At 43.0% G+C, this 17893-nt stretch overlaps 1 protein-coding gene across 4 annotated transcripts in view; it reads left to right on the forward strand.

The window, feature by feature from the left end:
- The window catches only part of LOC138250108 (interleukin-5 receptor subunit alpha-like), a 403009-nt gene that overhangs the window by 21469 nt on the left and 363647 nt on the right, over nucleotides 1-17893 (forward strand). Inside the window, exon 1 of one of the 4 annotated variants that reach the window (XM_069204549.1) lies at nucleotides 14899-15017. The exons of the other annotated variants lie outside the window; for them this stretch is intronic. The gene's annotated coding sequence lies outside the window, so the exon portion shown is untranslated. Of the gene's footprint in view, nucleotides 1-14898; nucleotides 15018-17893 lie in introns of those variants that run through there. 4 annotated transcript variants of the gene reach the window in all.

Consider the following 17893-nt stretch of genomic DNA (forward strand, 5'->3'; position numbering starts at 1 on the left):
TTGTCATGGCAGATTCAGGGGGTCCATTCACCATCATCTCAAAATGTTACTTTGTTTCAAAATTAGCTATGGCTGTAAAATATATATTTGAAGCAAATGTTAAAGCTGTAACATTTGACAGTTGAAGAAACAACTTTTTAGGGTACTTTGTTGCCGAGACCACATACTAAGGAAGATCGGCAAAAAAGAATATTTAATTAGTGTTGTGGTGCGGCCACTCACCTGAAAACAGGCTGTCTGCAGGGGCGATGACTGTTCTCCCAACCTCCTGAGGCACTTCTCGGTGCTGCTGATTACACCAAGAGCCCCGACAGGTGCCCCAAAAGGGAAGGGGATTTGGAAAAAGAGAGAAAGAATTACTGCACTCCTTTTCACCAGATGCAGCCGGGTGCGGTTCTTCCGGTTATGGAGGACTGTCAGTGGAACCCCTGGAAGTTGCCTTTCTGTGATGAATTACAGTATTGGTGAAGCTATGTGCTATTAAGAGACTGTTTTACAACATTCAATAAAGCATGCACTGGCCTCATTAAACAGCATTAAAAAAGGCATGAACTAATCTAAATAAATTTGTCTAATTTGGTTATTACAGCGCTCTCACCTAGTTATATCAGCAACTTGGCCTTCTCTCTCTTCTCACAGATTGATATATAGAAAAGGTGCAGAAATCTGAATGTCTCTAAACAAATTAGCAGGTTCTGCAAGTCTCATTCATGGAACTGTACTTTCACATTAGGTTTTCTATGGTAAAACTACAGCATAAAACGAGTTGCAATACCAAAAGCAAGAAAACTCACATATAGAGTATTCCTAGCACTGACTTGTATAATCACTATTAACATAAAATGAATTGCAATACCAAAAGCAAGTAAACTCACACATAAAGTAATCCTAGCACTGAATTGCGTGATCACTATTAGTACAAAAAAAACAAGTGGAGGATAGTGAAGTTCTGTCACAGTTCTCAGTTACAAAACAAAAGTTGCCAAGGCCCCCACGCTAAATCTGTTATTCAATCTTCATCAAGGCCCCCATTCATAAATCCTGTCTGTGTCCTTAGAAGAGGCCTTTCAAAGTCAAGGCTAGAGTGCAATCAGTCTCAGTTTTCAGCTTTCACCAAAAAAACAAAGTGACCATAATAAAATTCTACACAAACAGGTTCCAGACAGCATGCTCCACTTAGCTGACAGAAGTGTGTTCCTTCCAGAAGATCTCTGCTGAGGCTCTTTGCTGCCAGCCAGAGGGCAGTGGGTGGGGCCTGGAGGGAAGGCTAGAGTGCAATCAGTCTCAGTTTTCAGCTTTCACCCAAAAAAATAAAGCAACCATAATAAAATCCTACACAAACAGATTCCAGATAGAATGCTCCACTTAGCTGACAGAAGTGTGTGCTTTCGGGAAGATCTCTGCTGAGGCTCTTTGCTGCCAGCCAGAGGGCAGTGGGTGGGGCCTGGAGGGAATTCCAGAGTGCAGAGGGCTTTCCTTGCCAGACAGGAAGAAAGCCAAGCAGTCATGTGCCACAGCAAGAGTATGTATAGCCAGCATAACTTATGGTTTTGAAAACACCTACTCCCTGGAGACCTTGAGGGCGTGTGGTTGCCTGGCAGCCAATAAACAAGTGAACCTGACACATTTAGAAGCAGGAGGACTTGACACAGTCACATGTGTTCAACAAGCATTGGTGAAAACAACTATATAGTGCAACAAGCATTGGTAACTTCAAGTACATGTCAAACACTGGCAATATCTTTCCTGAAATGCAGACAGTACAATGATGTTACAAGTAACCCAATGGTGCTACTCGTACATTATTAAGACAATGCCCCTGAGGATGTTGACAAACTAGGCAGAGTTGTTAGGTCCTGACAATTAGCACTTAAAACAGCTAATGTTTTAGGATGAACGAATCAGAACAGTCTACACATTATCCTGAAACCTTGTGCAGCAGATCTTGTGTTTGTGATCAAAGATATTGACATGAAAGAATAAGTCCTTGATTTGACTCCAGAAGTGTCCAGTGAAAAATGGGCAAGCTTCAAGCATTTGAACACTATATCAAACTAAATGGCACAGCTGCACCTACCAGGCAAAATCTGAGAGGAGTTCTATTCAGTGGCCAGAAAGGCCTGCACAATTTGTTGGATAAACTACAGACTGATGATATTATTGAGGAAACAGAGTCCTCTGGCTGGGGTTCTCCAGTAGTCATAAAAAATAAGAATAATGGAGACCTTAGATTATGTGTGGACCCCAGAACACTATACAACAGCTTCACTGTGGATAGGCATCCATTACCTAAAATAAATGACTTACTCACACTATTAACAGGAGTAACCACATTTTTTATAATGGATGTACTCAGCATTTACCACGAGGTAGGCCTGTCAAAGGATTCACATCACCTAACAGCTTTTATTACTCCATTTAATGTGTTCCAGTTTAAGGGGATTCAAACTTGTGTCAATGCCATCATATTCAAGGAGATAGTGTACCAAGTAAGGTGGTTTCAAAGTGACATTCAAATCTTTACAAGAGGGAAGGGTGAACATATCAAACTCCTAAAACAAGTATGCAGAAGGCTTTTGGAAAAAGATCTTGCACAGCAATATCATTACACAAGTGCTTGACAACCCACATTTGCAAGACATGACCAAATCGCATTGGAAGAACACACCTTTTCAAAAACCTAATATAACATTCTCTTATAACAGGAAGTATCTACACCTTAATGGATATCCTACTTCTCTAAATTCAATAGTCTAATAGTAGAATTGGGCCATATCACGGTCCTGACAAGAGGGGACTGGAACATCACACTGGGCCACATTCTGTACTGTATCAGCCCACCAGAAATGGACCAAAATAAAGACAAAATAGAACTCCAAGATCTACTCAGAGACCATGCCCTTTTAGACCTATAGGGTTTCTTTCATTTTAAAGACAAACAGTGTATATTTTACTACCATCTGCATACTACGGAGACAGGAATTGACTATTTCTAGATATCTGGAGCTCTGTCTCATAATATTTCTCCATACAACATAGTTGACAATGTTTTATTGAATCATTCCCGCAGTTAGATTGAGCTGAATTCGTAGGTCGTCTCAGAGTGGATGGAAAATGATAGTCTGGAAATTCAAAGACTCACAAGCAAAGGAGAAACTAAAAAAACACCTATAAGTTGACCAATGAAGGCTGCGCCACCTCCCTACAAGCCTCTACTGAAAGCAAATCACAGAAAACAGGTGACAACTGGAACATCAAATCTGTGTTTTATCTAAACAATATCAACACAATTCATTCACAGACAATTTTAAATGACTCACACACATTAAGACCGATCTCAACCTAATGTTGACATCTTTATCGGAAAAGTCATTGAGGTGAATGAAGCAGCAGCGCAATGACTTTTAGATCAACAAATAAAATAGGCCAAGGCCCACTGCTTTATAGTGCTTTATACTAGCCACAAGAACCTTTAATAAATAAATTATTATTCTGGCGCAAATCATGAAAGAATTTGCTGCTTTATACAAAACACTATACTCTTCAGGTAACAATGCTGAATCTCTGCAGGCTGAAATTAACTTCTTTGAACATTTACCTGTTCCCCGTCTTACTGATGAATCTGCAAATGATCTAGATATCAGATATAACTGAAGAAGAAATACAGGAGGCAATTAAAAACATGCCGTCAGGCAAAGTCCCTGGGGAAGATGGCATCCCAAATGAATATTACAAAATGAATGCACAGATCTTAATCCTGCAACTGGAAAGGTCATCTAGAAATGTGTGAAACCGATACTCCCAAAATACTTGTTATTCTAACTCCATAGACTGACCAAGGAGTATGTTTGGGATGGCCAAAATCCCATCTTAAAGTCAGCCACCTGGAAGTGGAAACGACCTGTGGGGAACTACGTCGGCCTGATGTGACTCTCCATTACAAGGCACGTCATTTGGTGTCATTATTCTCCAAAGACTTAATACAACAACTGGACTGACAGGTTGCTAAAGCAACAGAGGAGGGCAGAACAATCCCAGTTATCCAGGAAGCAACCACGTTATGGGTCTCGACACACAAGCAATTTATGTTCCTGCATTCCTACATGACAATGCCCCTATCTGTAAAAACAGATCCATTCAATTCATCTATCACAATTGACTGGAAAGCCTGGTAGGACCAGGGTATTCTTCCAGTGGGTCAATTACTGCAGGACGCAGGCTTGAATTATTTTGCAGCCATACAGGCTGCTTTTCAACTGGAAGCATGGCAACAGTGGCGATACCTCCAACTAAAGCACTGCTTACAGCAAGCGTTGCCACCTCTACCGGATCCTCTTCTTAAATTGGTGGTACATGACCATCTACCCTCTTACACAAAGGTGAACTCCGGGATGTACATAATTTACTGAAAGAGCTTCAGTCCCATCCTCTTGGAACACACACCTGCAGAAGAAATGGTACAATAAATTGGGAAAAGAATAATCTGACTCCAGTTGAGCAGAACAACTTGGCATTCAGAGCAGTGGCCTTAGGGAGGCGAGACTGAAAATCAGCTTTTTTAAGCTCTAGCACATTTGGCACGGGAACCCTCAGAGATTGTGTTCAGCCAACCTAACCTGTGCAACAGACATAATGCGTTTGGTATGGTCCTGTACGCCCCTTCAGACACTCTGACGACAGGTAATGAATATTATGACTCCCACTAATGACTTGAACTTACAGTCGTCCACCATACTTATTTTCTTGCATGATACCCTTATTGTTCCTGATATTAACTGCCATACAGAGAAATGGGTTGAAATAGCACTGGTGATGGTCAAAATGTCTTTTTTGAGACGTTGGAAACAGCAAGTACCTCTGTCACATACAGACTGGATGCACAATATGACTGTCACAGCATCCGATGAACAAATTATATACCACCTGATGGGCCAAACTTCAATTTTTGAGTGTATATGATCTTTCTTTTGTTACAGTTAGGGCCACTAGAATTATACAATTGTGCGGCTGCAGCATTCTTCACATAATCATACATTTGCCACATTTACCACATAATCCATCATCTGATGCATAATCTGCAGAACAAACAAAACAATAGTTTTTAGCTCAAATGGTTCAAACGTTACTAAAAAGCTGAACAGTAGAGAGCCTTTTGCAAATGTTGACTGGTCCTCTTTCTTTTCTTTTTTGCTAAATCTGGGTGATAAACTATCACTAATGAGCTGCAGACAATGACCAGACAGTGTTATGTGTAATAATGACAAAATAATGAAGTAATACTATAATAAAATGTGCAGCATTATGCCACATATTTGACCTTTTATTTCAGCATACATTTCTCAACACTGGTGCATAATTTGACCCTCTCCAGCTGCATAATTCCAGTGGCCCTGGTTACCGTGAATGCCCCTACTCAAGCACAGTCTAGATGGCCGCCTTACAATGTGTCAGGCTCTGAGTTAATCACAAGTTCAATGGCCCTCTTATGCAAAGGCCTTTCCCGTTATTCTGAAACAATGATAATAAACGTATTGTTAGCTCGTATGTTATGTATCCTACTTTAGTCCAGAGTGCATACCTTTACTCACAGCCTGGTGCAACTGGACATTTTTTGCTTGACTCGTGGATTTCTGTTGGAACCTTGATGTACGTTATTTCCACTTATTGATTAAACTTTAATGAGGAAAGAAATATATTTTCGTAACAACATTTTTATTAACTTTTTTTCCAAGTGTACAATGAACCACCTTAGCTGGCAGTGTAAAAGAGCAGAAACTTGGCAAAACAACAAAATCAGCCTTCATCTATGACATAAATTCACATTGTAGCCTGTTTATGGTACTTTTCAAGTATCACACATCACTGCCATGTTTCTGCACACAAAATATAATAATAAAGAAAAAGAAACGTAGAAACCCCCTCCCTCTCTCCCTCCCAAACTATGTAGATTGCACCTATCATAAAACTGTCTACTGATCATGCAGTTCGCGGGCTCCCAGTATCCCCCCCACCAGGAAAACTCTAGGGTCACAGAACAATCTCTTTTTATCTTCATAGATATAAGAGATTATCAAACTTCCACACAGTGCAGCAGGTTTTATGAAAGGGAGAGGGCAGGAATGTGCTGTATTTAACATTATACAGCACATGCATGTCCTTTCCTTGGTCTTTCACACTTTTGGCTGCCAGCGCAGGCATCCTTGCTTTGTAGGCAGGATTATGTTTTGCAGGAAGGGGCACTTTCCTGCACAAACACAATACTCAGAGGCATTTTCCTTTCTAGGTGTGCTGCAGAATGCAGCACACTTAAAAGGAGGAAACACTGAGGAGAAATAAAGGTATTCTTCCGTGTTGCGCCTCCCCTGGGAAATCGTAGCATTTTGATGCATTCCCTGGTTTATCCGTATTGGTAAATCTGGGAATGTTCCATAATCCATGAGTAGAAGCGTAAGAATGCCCATGCTCTCCCTATTGAATGCCTCCCTGGGGCAGAGTAACGTACCACAGCGATTTGTACTGGTATGCATAAATCTAGATTTAACAAGCCATGCAGGGCCTCACATGGGATACACTAATAGCAGAATCCTTCCACCTCATTTGTATGAAGTACCTATCTCAGTATTCCTAAGGAAGGGTGCCCTGAGTTGTGTGCATTCTATAGGCTTATTTCAATTACAAAGAAAGGGCAAGATGGCACTGGTCTGTCTCACTGTGGTGACTAGACCTTTTGTGCATCTATATCCAAGTGGCTTCATCCTAGGTAGGTTCACACAATACATTTGTCACCTTCGATTTAATGGCCCACTGATGATTCTTCTCTGTTCATAAGAAATGTGCAGCTACCCTATGAAGTGAAGTTAGGGAGTCATGTCTGACTACTTTTCTATAGGACGGGGGACTTGACAGACCTCCTTCTTACTACCCCTGTTCTTGCACTGGCAATCAAACCCCTTGCCGCTCTGGTGTAGGAAATTCAGTCAGGTTCAGAAGTGTAACGAACATGCATCTTAACATGCAGATTGCTTGCTCACCTACTTGAGTCACTCAGAGTCTCATTCCCTGCATTATGCAAGTTCTTCATACTTTTGGGGTGTTCTCAGACCTTCAAATGAACTGGTTGAAATCAACTCTACGTGACATCAAGGGGGAAGATCTGGAGATGCCCCTATTTGTTGAGCTTAGGTAAATATCTGATGATTTCCCGTAACTCAGTGTTTCGTTGCCCATGAGACATCAGGTTGTTGAAACTATGATTCAACTCCAGAATTAGACTGCATTAACTAATTCTCCCTTCTTATAATGATCTTGAGGAGAGCAGTCTTCTTTAAGATTGTAGCACAAACGCAAATTGAGACCGCAACAACAGACGTCCTGTCACACTTGGAACTCTCAACAATCGGAGCCAGCTGCTACCCTGGGCAGTCGGGCTGCCTCTGGCGGTGATGTTCCCTTGCCCACCTCTGCCGAGCCCAGCTTCTTCCACCCCCATCATCCTGAGCCATCTTGCCTTTATGTCTCCTTGATGGTGCCTCTGCAGTGTAGTGACCGCTTGCTTATTTTGTGTAATTATAGCTGACTGTTGATTATGATGTGTTTCCCGTGCATTCAATATTGCTTGGCACAAGGTTAGCTTTCCTACCTCACCTGTAGGCTACCTGCCTGTGCTTCACAGTTTATGGATAGGGTTTCCATTGGAGTAAACTTCATAAGACAGTTGGGGGGGGGGGAGATTGGACTCCAGTATGCCCAGTTGGTGACACCCATTAGGTTTGTACGAATACACAACAGGTACTTCCAGTTTTAGAAGTATAAGTTAGGAGTGTAGGAGATTTAGGGTTAGATTTACTTCCAAATTGTTACTTTTTTGTTTACACCTCTCTGAAAACGCCCACAGCCTTGCTTATAATCAGCATACACACTTATTGCCTACACCTTGTATGTGGCTTGTTCGTTGACCCCATAAGCAGTTGACCTGCATATAGGAGACAAGTCCTGGTCCTTATGATTTCTTACTTGAAATGACAATGGGCTACTTGACAAAATAAGCATGGCGCGATCTTGAGGGACACATATAGGGCATGCCCAGGTATCCTGCTTCTGGAAGAAACAAAACCTTCTAGGTAATAAATTCTCTTTCTTGGCACAAATGGGGTTTGCAAAGGTATTTCATTCCGAGTTCCATAGGGGATCTAGAGAAGTAGCCCTATGCATGAAAGGACACATCCCTTTCTACCACATTCAGACTTTGCATGATGCCCTAGGATGCTATGTCCAGATCGCTGACCTTCTTCAGGGGAAGCCCTTCTCCCTCATTAATGTGTATGACCCCCATCCTCCTTTGTCAGAGGCGTTTTTACAGGCCATACGCAGTGGCTTCATGAATTTCTCAACGGGGCCCCCAGATCCTTGGGGGAGACATGAATTGTGTTGCTCACACCCAAATAGACCACTCTTCTGATGGCTTGGGAGGTCCTCTGCTCCAGACTGCATTGGCTACATAGATACAATGGGCTTGCTAGATGCCTGGCATTTCTGCTAACCCCTTGACAGGAGTTATACATTTGTTTGGTGGGGGGTGGCACAAGACCTTTTCAAGACTCAATACGCAAAGCACAAATCCGGGCACGCAGCTTGTCAGACCATGCGCCAGTTGAACTGTGGGTGGCATTGGTGGGGAGGGAAGGTCCACCCTGCTGATGTTTGAGCCAGTGAACCCTTGTAATGCAAAGTTCAAGTTAGCCCTACATAATGCTACCCACAAGTACCTCCATCATAATGTGGGGTGGGTTTGGTTGCCTCCCCAAGCTCCTGTGGAAGGCCACTGCACAGGGCTTCATTTATAACTGTTGCCAGCCCACTTTGTCTGTACTGATGTTGAGGTGAAGGACCTGGAAGTGAGACTCCAGAGTTGCTTCTATCTATGGGGGGAAAAAACTAGTAAAACCCTTAACTGGCTCTGCTCCGTTACATCTTCCACTTCCATATGTCTTAAACGCCCAAGGCGAATGTGTCGCTGGTGAGCGGCTTGTCTCCGAAGCCTTCGCGGCCTACCATGGCGCACTATACTCTTGCCATGACACAGAGAGTTCATCTGATGTAGAGACATTTGTATTTTCCTTCCCGTGCCCTCTCAGAGCAGGACAGAGACTCCCTGGAACTAGACATCACAACAGATGAACTGGGGGGTGGCGGTGTTGATGCAGCTCCAACTGGGGATGTCGCCTGGACTTGATGATTTCCTGGCCAAGTTCTACATGGCCACTTGGGCGCTCACGGGCCCTCATTTGTTAAGAGTCTTCCGGGAGGCTCTGAGGGGCAAATTATTGCCCCTGAATATTAGAACAGCTGGCATTGTGGTCAAGTTAAAGCTTCACCAGCCACCAGAATGCTGTGAATCATAGTGGCTGATCTCTCTTCTTGACATTGAGGTCAAGGTTTGGGTTTAGGCCCTGGCCAACAGACAGGGGACTTCGTGCATACAGTCTGGAGCTCTGCGGTTCTGGCCCCCTTTTGGACTCTGGTCTTTGATTGCCTAGAAAGGGTGTTGGGCTTGACCCTGCCGCGGACCCCACATTGTGCCCTGCTGCACAATCTCCGATTGCATAGATGGGAACAGATATCAGCGGGCCCTGCTATGGCTGGGTCTTTCTGTAGCTAAACCTGATGTTGCAGGGACATGGAAGTAAGCTCTGGCTCCCTCGCTGGAGTCTGGAAGGGGACATTATACTGCTGTTTAGGGTTGGAATGTCCTATTTATATAGCTCGGGCTGTCCCAAGAAATACTACACAATCTGGGAAGGGTGGGTGGAATACTGTGAGATATTGCTAGAGCTGTGTCCCCAACAGGGAAGGTCGTCGGAGGCTGAAGCTTGAGTACGTTTCAGAGTGGGTGGGGGTAGGTGGGTTGGGATGAGTGGTGCAATTTCTTCTATTACTTTTTCCAGATCACTAAACAATGTGGTGCTATCAGTGGATCTATTGTTTTTCTTGTAATTTATTTTAATAGCAGCGGGTACACTTTGTCTTAACTGAACACCCATGATTTTACATCGCTTAATAATTTCTTTCGTCGTAATCATAACATAACATTACAATTCATATATTGAAAAAGCATATCAGCATTCCCCTTCAATACATGTTATCACTTCTGCATCTGTTATCCACTAGCTTCGATCCTCTAACATACCCCAATTCTGCTAAATTCCTTATAATCGATTTACTGGTTGGCATAAAGGTTCTCATGGTGCATAACCTTCCTCATTTTATTTTGCCACTTCTCAGTAGTGGGTGCAGCGGACGACTTCCAGTTGGCCAAAATACATGACTTAGCCTCTAAAGAAGCAATGAAGCAGAACTGTATTTGCTTGGTGGAAAGATTATTTGGCATAGACGGTATACCAAAAAGAGCACCTGATGTTTTGGGAACTAGCTTTAACCCCATCCAATTTCCCAACTCGGAAAAAAATCTGTCTGGACCAGAATAAGAACAATTTGGGGCTGGTGAACATCATATGAAGTCAGCTCCCACCCACGGCTCTACATCTAAAGCAATGAACTTGGGTTCCTATATACTTCATGTTAATTTTCTCTGGAGTATAATAAATCATCCACCTACAATAAAAAGCCATTCGCTTGTAATTGGCTTCGCCGGATAGCTGCCATACTGATCTGATTAAGACACAGCCATTGTGCTAACGTGACAATGCATTCTGTGGTCGTGGCGATTTTACTTATATAATTGAGGAGAATATTTGGCCCAAGATTTAGAAGTAACATTCTATATCAGTTCCCAGCCCCTGCTAAAGGAGAGATAAATAAAAGACCGGACAATTTTATCCATTACTTCATTTAAATGCTTGGGGTAACCTGAGCATAAATGTTGTATTTGAGTATAGCTAAAACAAGTGTGAAACTAATGAAAGGTTTCCCTTGCCTAAACGCAGGCCATGGGATAAAACTATTATTACAATAAAAACCCTTACATTTTATAAAACCCAATTATTTCCAGCAGTGAAGTATAGACCAGGGAGACTCAAACCCAGCACACAACTAGAGTCAAGTTTTATATGTGGATGGAACCAAGGAATTTTACATTCTTATCAAATGAAATTAAAAACGATCCATCACTATTCTTGAGTTAGATAACATGTTCTGTTTGGCAAACTGGGAATTTGTACTAATGAGAAGAGATCAATGTTAGATTATTTTACCATGATGCGCAAATAATAATTATCATATACTGAAGTGAGCCAGTTTAAAAGAGTTGCATGGAAGTATCCTGAGATAACTGTGAAGTCGGTAGTTTTAAGCATGGTTGTTTCCTTTGCCAAACAATTTCACTGATCTCTGTATCTGTGGCCTCATAAAATTATCTAGGTATTTTGATCAGTACATTTATGAAAGCGAGCAAAAATAAAAAGTATGCTCATTTTTATAAGCAAAATGGGGCCTATAATTGTTGAGAGGAAACTTTTCCCATTGCTACGTTAATAACCGAACCTTAGCTAATAGGGGAGCAGAATTTAGTGAATATTGATTACAAAACGCAGATGCCCAGATACCAATTGGGCTCCCTGTCCGCTGAAGGTATAACTGAGGGAAGAACTGTGGAGTTACAATTAAATAGGAGAGCGTCTGATTTTGTCTGGTTGATTTTGTAGCCACCGATTACTCGGTAATAGCCCCATGTCATCTGCATATAATTTGAGTTTGGGTCCTCTTATCATTGGAGGGTTAATAGTCTGGTCTTGACAAATGGCGCACTGTAGTGGCTCTATAAACAAAGCAAATAAAGCGGGTGCCTAGGGCATCCCTGCTGAGTGCCGCATTTTATTAATATCTCCCCTGCTGATATGTTATTTACTATGATGGTGGCTTTGGACCCTGACTATAAGGCTTTTTCCAAATGAGTAAAGCTCTGTGAGAATTCAAATTTGCATAGAGTCGCTTAGAGAATTTCTCATTCTACCGAATGAAAACCTTTTCCACATCGAGCATCACAGCCACTGCCGGAATTTTCTGATTGAAAAAGAAATCTATTGTTTGCACCAGACAATTAGTGTTACTTGAAACATCCCGCCCAGGAAAGTAAGCACTCAGAATCCCTGTGTGTGATTGGCTGCGCTACTGACGTAATCCTCTTTGTGATAATCTTGGCAAATAGTCTATAATCACTGTTAAGAAGGCTAGTGGGGCGGTACGAGCTGGGGTCTATTTTGCAGATTCAGACTCGTCTTTTTTTAAAAACTCACGACTTCAGACTCTGTAAAGTGCTAGGAATGGGGCGCCCTTGCATAATCTGATTGAAAAGACAAATAAGAAATGGTGCTAACTGCAGGGAGAAAGTCTTATGAGCTTCAGCTGGTATATCGTGTTTGCTGACAGCTTCATCGTTGGGGGATGCTTCATTCCCTGTTGTATTTAAGCAATAGTTGTGGGAGCAGTTATGCACTCGCTTAATCTCGACATCAAAGTTGGATTTTTTATCCTTCAACCATGCTTCAATGGTCTCTAGTGAAGGGTTCTGCCTACTCAGAGGATATTCTCGTATAATGGTTTTAAAAAATCTGGGCAGTTTCGGGCAGCTGTGAATAGATCACACTGTTCTGGGGATCATGAATCATTTTAACAGTATTGGTATTAGCTCTACGTTTGGTTGGTCAAGCTAAATATTTCCCAGTAAATTCACCTTCCTTATATATTTTCTGGTGAAAAGAAGTATGGTTCAGTATTTCTTTAGAAGAGTTATCTTGAGTCAGCTCTGCCTGTCTATGCTTTCTGGGAACCAACGCATACGTTTCTAATGCAGCGTCTAGTCTCCCTTGTAAGTGAGAGCACTGGGTCTTTTCCTCCTTTTTCAGAGTTGCCTGATAGAAATACCCTGCTTTCTAAAGAAAGCTCGAAGGACTCCCCATATCGAAAAATCGGAGGCGGTATCGAGATTAAGAATTGAAACTTCCTCTACGCTGCCCCTCATCCGTGTAACGCAGGATTCGTCTCTGAGCAACACTTGATTAAAATTATATCTAACTCTTGGAGGAAATGACTCAGCTAATGAAGCCTCAAATCCAAAATGAGTAATGAGTGGTCTGAAAAAGCATTAGCTACTTCAGAGAGCTCATGTAAGTACGTGAGACACTAGAAAAAGTCTATACATGAAGCGGTTCCATAATGCTTAGAGTGACGTGTATTGTTGAACTGATATATCCTCTGCATGGCAAGGGTCTATTAAAGCATAATCCCGAATCAGGGTAGATAAAGCGCAAATTGACTTGGGCTTGTTCTGATGCTTATTTAATCGTGATGTATCAAGGGCCATATTCTGAACTAGGTTAAAATCATTCCCAATTGCCAAGTATTCTGACTCTTGTTGAAGTGCAGAGTGAAGTTCTTCCAAAGAAGAGGGTGAATCCCCAATAGGGCCATCGTAGCTTATGAAATTATAAATTTGATTACGAATTGTAGCTCTAACCCAAATCCATCTGGCTGCAGGATCTCGCACTACCCCTAGTACTTCAGCCTGAACTGAGTGTGCAATCCGTATTGCTATGCCACGGTCTGCCGCCTGAGAGGAGGCAAAGTACTAATATATTGGATATACACTGGTATGCGCAGTTTATGTCCTTTGTCTTTTAGGTGTGTTTCTTGTACAAAAATTATTTCAGCAGCTAATGATCTAAGTCATGCCAATATACACTGCCATTTTAGTCTATTATTCAAACCGTTGACATTACATTAAATGATCTTCAAATTATTACAAGACATTACCTTGAGTGTAAGGCACTGCAGAGATCCTGCTGCATATATTCAACATTTTCATACCCCTATACCTCCCTCACCCATACCCCCCTTCCACCATCAACCCTGACAAACCCCCACCCTACTCCCGACCCTCTTGGCCACCCTGGAGCCCAACCCGTCATAGGATCCTTCCCAACCAGGAGAAACACAGCCTCCTGCCCCCACTCTGTGCCTTCTCCCCCACTCCCTTTCTTGCTCCCCGCCGCTACCCCATCCCCTGATGTAGTGCGTTGTTATGGCACTAAATACTGCCTAGGGCCATCAAGGGTTTCTTGCTAAGAAAAAAAAAAGACAGTGTATCATATGCTGAATTACCAGAAATTATGGCCACCCCTCCACCCAATCATCTAACTTCCCCTCCTCCATGCCACTGCTGGATTGAGTACAGAAAGTCTCTTGCGTGCACCACAGAATAGAAAATATACTACTGTCCCTTAAAGAGAACTTTGGGTCCTGCTTGTTGCACGATGCCTGCTGGGGCACCAACATTTTAAAAATCCTTGATCAGAACCTTAAATTCTGGTCGACGACGGGCTGAAAGAGCAGCCATATCAGAAAAAAAAATTAAAGAAGAAATCCCCCGGAATTTGAAAAAGTTTGGCTTTAATTGCTCTAGAGATGATCTGTTCTTTAATACGATAGTCTCCAAAGTTTACCAGTATTGTCCATGGATATTTGGCAGTAGGTGACTGAACCGCGGGTACTCTGTTGGCCCACATGATAGTAAGAGCCAGTTTTTGAGCTGCTGCTTCTGAGTAGACGTGCTTAAATATGAGGTCTGAAGTTAAGTCTGCAGGTATCTGCCCATTCTCGTGCCCTTCGAGTTCCCCCGTGAACCTAAGATTTGAGTGGCACGATCTAGTTTCAGCATCATCGATTTGTATCTGTAAATCAGTCAGCTCCACTTGGAACTTAACCACTGAGGTGTCCAGCTGGGTGCTGCCATCTCCGATATGCGCTGTTCAGCCTCAGTAGGGCATGTGGTAAACTGCTGTATGTTATCATCAATTAAGGTTAACTGTTCTGTTTTTTTATTCGCTACCTCTTGTGAGACTTTCTTTGCTTTAATTTCACTCAGAATTTGATGAAGGACTTCAGTTGCAGAATCGTTCTTTAATCTGCCTCTTCAGCTTGTGAGGTGGGTGAAGGATACCCGGAAGGAGGGGGAGCTGATGTCAACATCTTGTGCTTTATCAGCTGGTCTTCCAGCAGTGCAGGTGAGAACATAGTAGGTGCAAGCATAGAGGGAATGTCAATATTCACCTCAGGTCAGGGGTCCAACATTGAATTCCGTATGCAAGGTACTGAGTTGCATCTAGTCTGGTTCTTAACAAGAGCTAACTCCTTTGTAGAGTCCTCATAGCCATCCAGCGTGAACAGGAAATATGATTGCCACTGCATTGCTTGGAAAGAGCTATTAAGACATATTCCCCCCTCCCATTTCCTCTATTATGCGGTTATGAACAAGAGGGGGTGTTTCCCCCCACACAATTTGCAGTTGTTTTTACACCATCAAGTTTAGAGCTATCAAGTTTACAGCCATTAAATACCTCCGTCTCATCTTCCTTCTCCAGGCTGCTGAGGGGGACCTTTAATCTTTAAATGTCCATAGCATGCGTTTCGGCCATGTGGAGCGAGACCCTGAGTCCTTATCGTGAGAAATATGATGCCATTGTTTAAAATTATGTGTTGATTTTGTGGAGGTGCGCACCTTAACCTGGGAGTCATGCGTTATCCACTTCATCAGGGTTCAATAACCACACCGGGTGTTCTCCTTGAGGGTCACAAGCTGCACCCGTGACTATGCAGGCCGCTTCCCTGACAACTCAACTGTCACCTCCACCCAGCGAGATGCCTATTGCTTATCGCTGGGTCATGCACCAAAAACAAAATAAATCTGCGGACAACCCTTGCTACACCAGCAGTGTATATCCAGATCACTATGACCTCCTTCAGTCCTTCCCTCCCCCTTCTTTCACTTTCGCACTCCCCTCACGCCTATACTGAGTCTTGTGGGTACATTAATGCCAGTCATACTTAGCAGTCTATCCTCCTTAAAGTGCTAGGGATTCCAGGGGCATATCCACTCACCCACCAATCCTTAGAGTGACCAGTACCTGTATTCAAGTTGTGTAAGTGCGGAGGGTATAACCCACTCACCCAGCTTGGAAAACACCTGCCTTAAACCTGCGGTCCTATCCTTGAAGTCAAGGCCCAGGTTGTGGGCTGTTAACGATGCGCCTTGCAGGAGGAGAAAGACTGTGCATTGTTGCCGAAAAGTTTCTGGAGTCAACTAGAGACCACCACTGTTACAGGTGGGTCCTGCAAGCTCTGCACATCTCAGGACCTACATTGTGGTGAGGGGATGGCACCGTGTCATTCTTTGGGGAGGAGAAAGCCAAAAACTTCTGCTTACTGCAGTGCGCCCTACCTCGAATGCCCTCGGCAGTCGTCACCGATTCAGCAGCGGAGCATGACCGGAGCTCCCTACGCGGCTAGCAGCACAGGAGCTCCCTACGCAGGTATCCAGTGGATCTATTGTTATTGTTCTTACTTTGTTTGTTAATTTTCTTTGCTTTGTTGAATATAGAAATACTGGTCACAGGGCCAGGCTGGATGGCCCTGCTACCTTGAACATTTAAAAGATTTGTCAATATTAATAACTGTTGGCTCTCTCGTCACAGTGTATTGCCTTATTGCCAAAAATACAATAAAGATTCTTGATAAATAGTTTAGGGCTCTATATATCCGCCAAAGTTACCCATTTAGGATTCTCTAGGAATTCCTCAAGGAATTCACCCTCTTGGTAGCCTTTCTTCTGGGTTGGTGGTGTACCTAGTGGGGGGTTTCCATAGCAAAATGTAAATCATCTTCTGATGGGGTGTGAGGGCTGCTTATATTCCACAACACAGATGGATTATGAGGGTTACGTTTTTCCAATCCTCTTGGCTCTCTACTCCCCCTACAAATTATAGCATTGCAAGAACTACTAAGAAAGCCTGAGTAGGCAGGGCCACACAAGAAAAGAAACTACCATATTACTAGAAAAGTGGTTACAGCCGATCATGGTCCTAGAGGGATTCTTAGGCTGGGATTACATTGGCAATACTTGGGAGAGGGATGTTGTTCGCAACACCCTCATGGTGGCTTATGTGGACTTGCAGAAAGAGTTCTAGCTACCCAAGAGTTAATCCTATAATTATCCATGTCTGAGATATGCCCTACCCCATAGCTGAGGAGTGGGCACACCCCAGGGTCAAAGCCCATTCGGGGCTAAGCTTATGATAGGCTGTTTAGAATGTGCAAAAAATGTCTCAAATACAAATGAAGCTCTAATGACTCAAATGATACATTCCTATAGCTCAAAAGGGCAAGGAATCCTGGCCCAGTGATGTGCTCAGCGAAGGAAAGGGGAAGGCCCTTACGGCACACAGGGAGAATGCTGTCTCCGCTAGGTATAAACTGATCCAAGTCAACTGTTCGCATAGTTTGTGCTGTACTTGGATTTGCCAGTGCTGTATGCAGCGGAATCACTCGCCTCTCTGTATATAATGCTATAACACATAAGGCGATATCTATACCTGATGTGGGGATATCAGGTCATATGAAGTTCTGGTCAGAAGCTGCAGGGGTGATCTACAAGTTCTAGGATGGGCAATCACTCTATCCCCAAAATTGGCTTTGTTGGGGGTTGTGTATAAATTGGAGATGACAATGTCAGTAAAACTTTGATTAACTTTGGTATAGTTGTGGCGTAACGAGATTCATCTCAACACCAGTGGACTGAGGGAAGGCCCTCAGTGAGAGGTTGGAATCAGGGTATGGAAAGTAGCATAAGATTAGAGGGCCCCATTCACTACACCAAGTGTTGTCGGTAGAAGCACATAAAGCTGTCCCCAGCATGTCTCATTTTTAGACTGAAGCATTCACTAGCTAGTGCGAGGATCATTATTGCCTTGGTGCCACCATGTAGGGTAGGAATGGGAAAACAAAGTTGATGGTGTGGGTATCAGTTTCTGCCATGTCTTGTGCATTCTTGTCTATGATAATATCTTCAATGAGAATTGCTGCTTGTACTGCTATGAAGAAAATT

This window comes from Pleurodeles waltl, chromosome 8 (genome assembly GCF_031143425.1).
Source record: "Pleurodeles waltl isolate 20211129_DDA chromosome 8, aPleWal1.hap1.20221129, whole genome shotgun sequence".
Lineage (NCBI taxonomy): Eukaryota > Metazoa > Chordata > Amphibia > Caudata > Salamandridae > Pleurodeles > Pleurodeles waltl.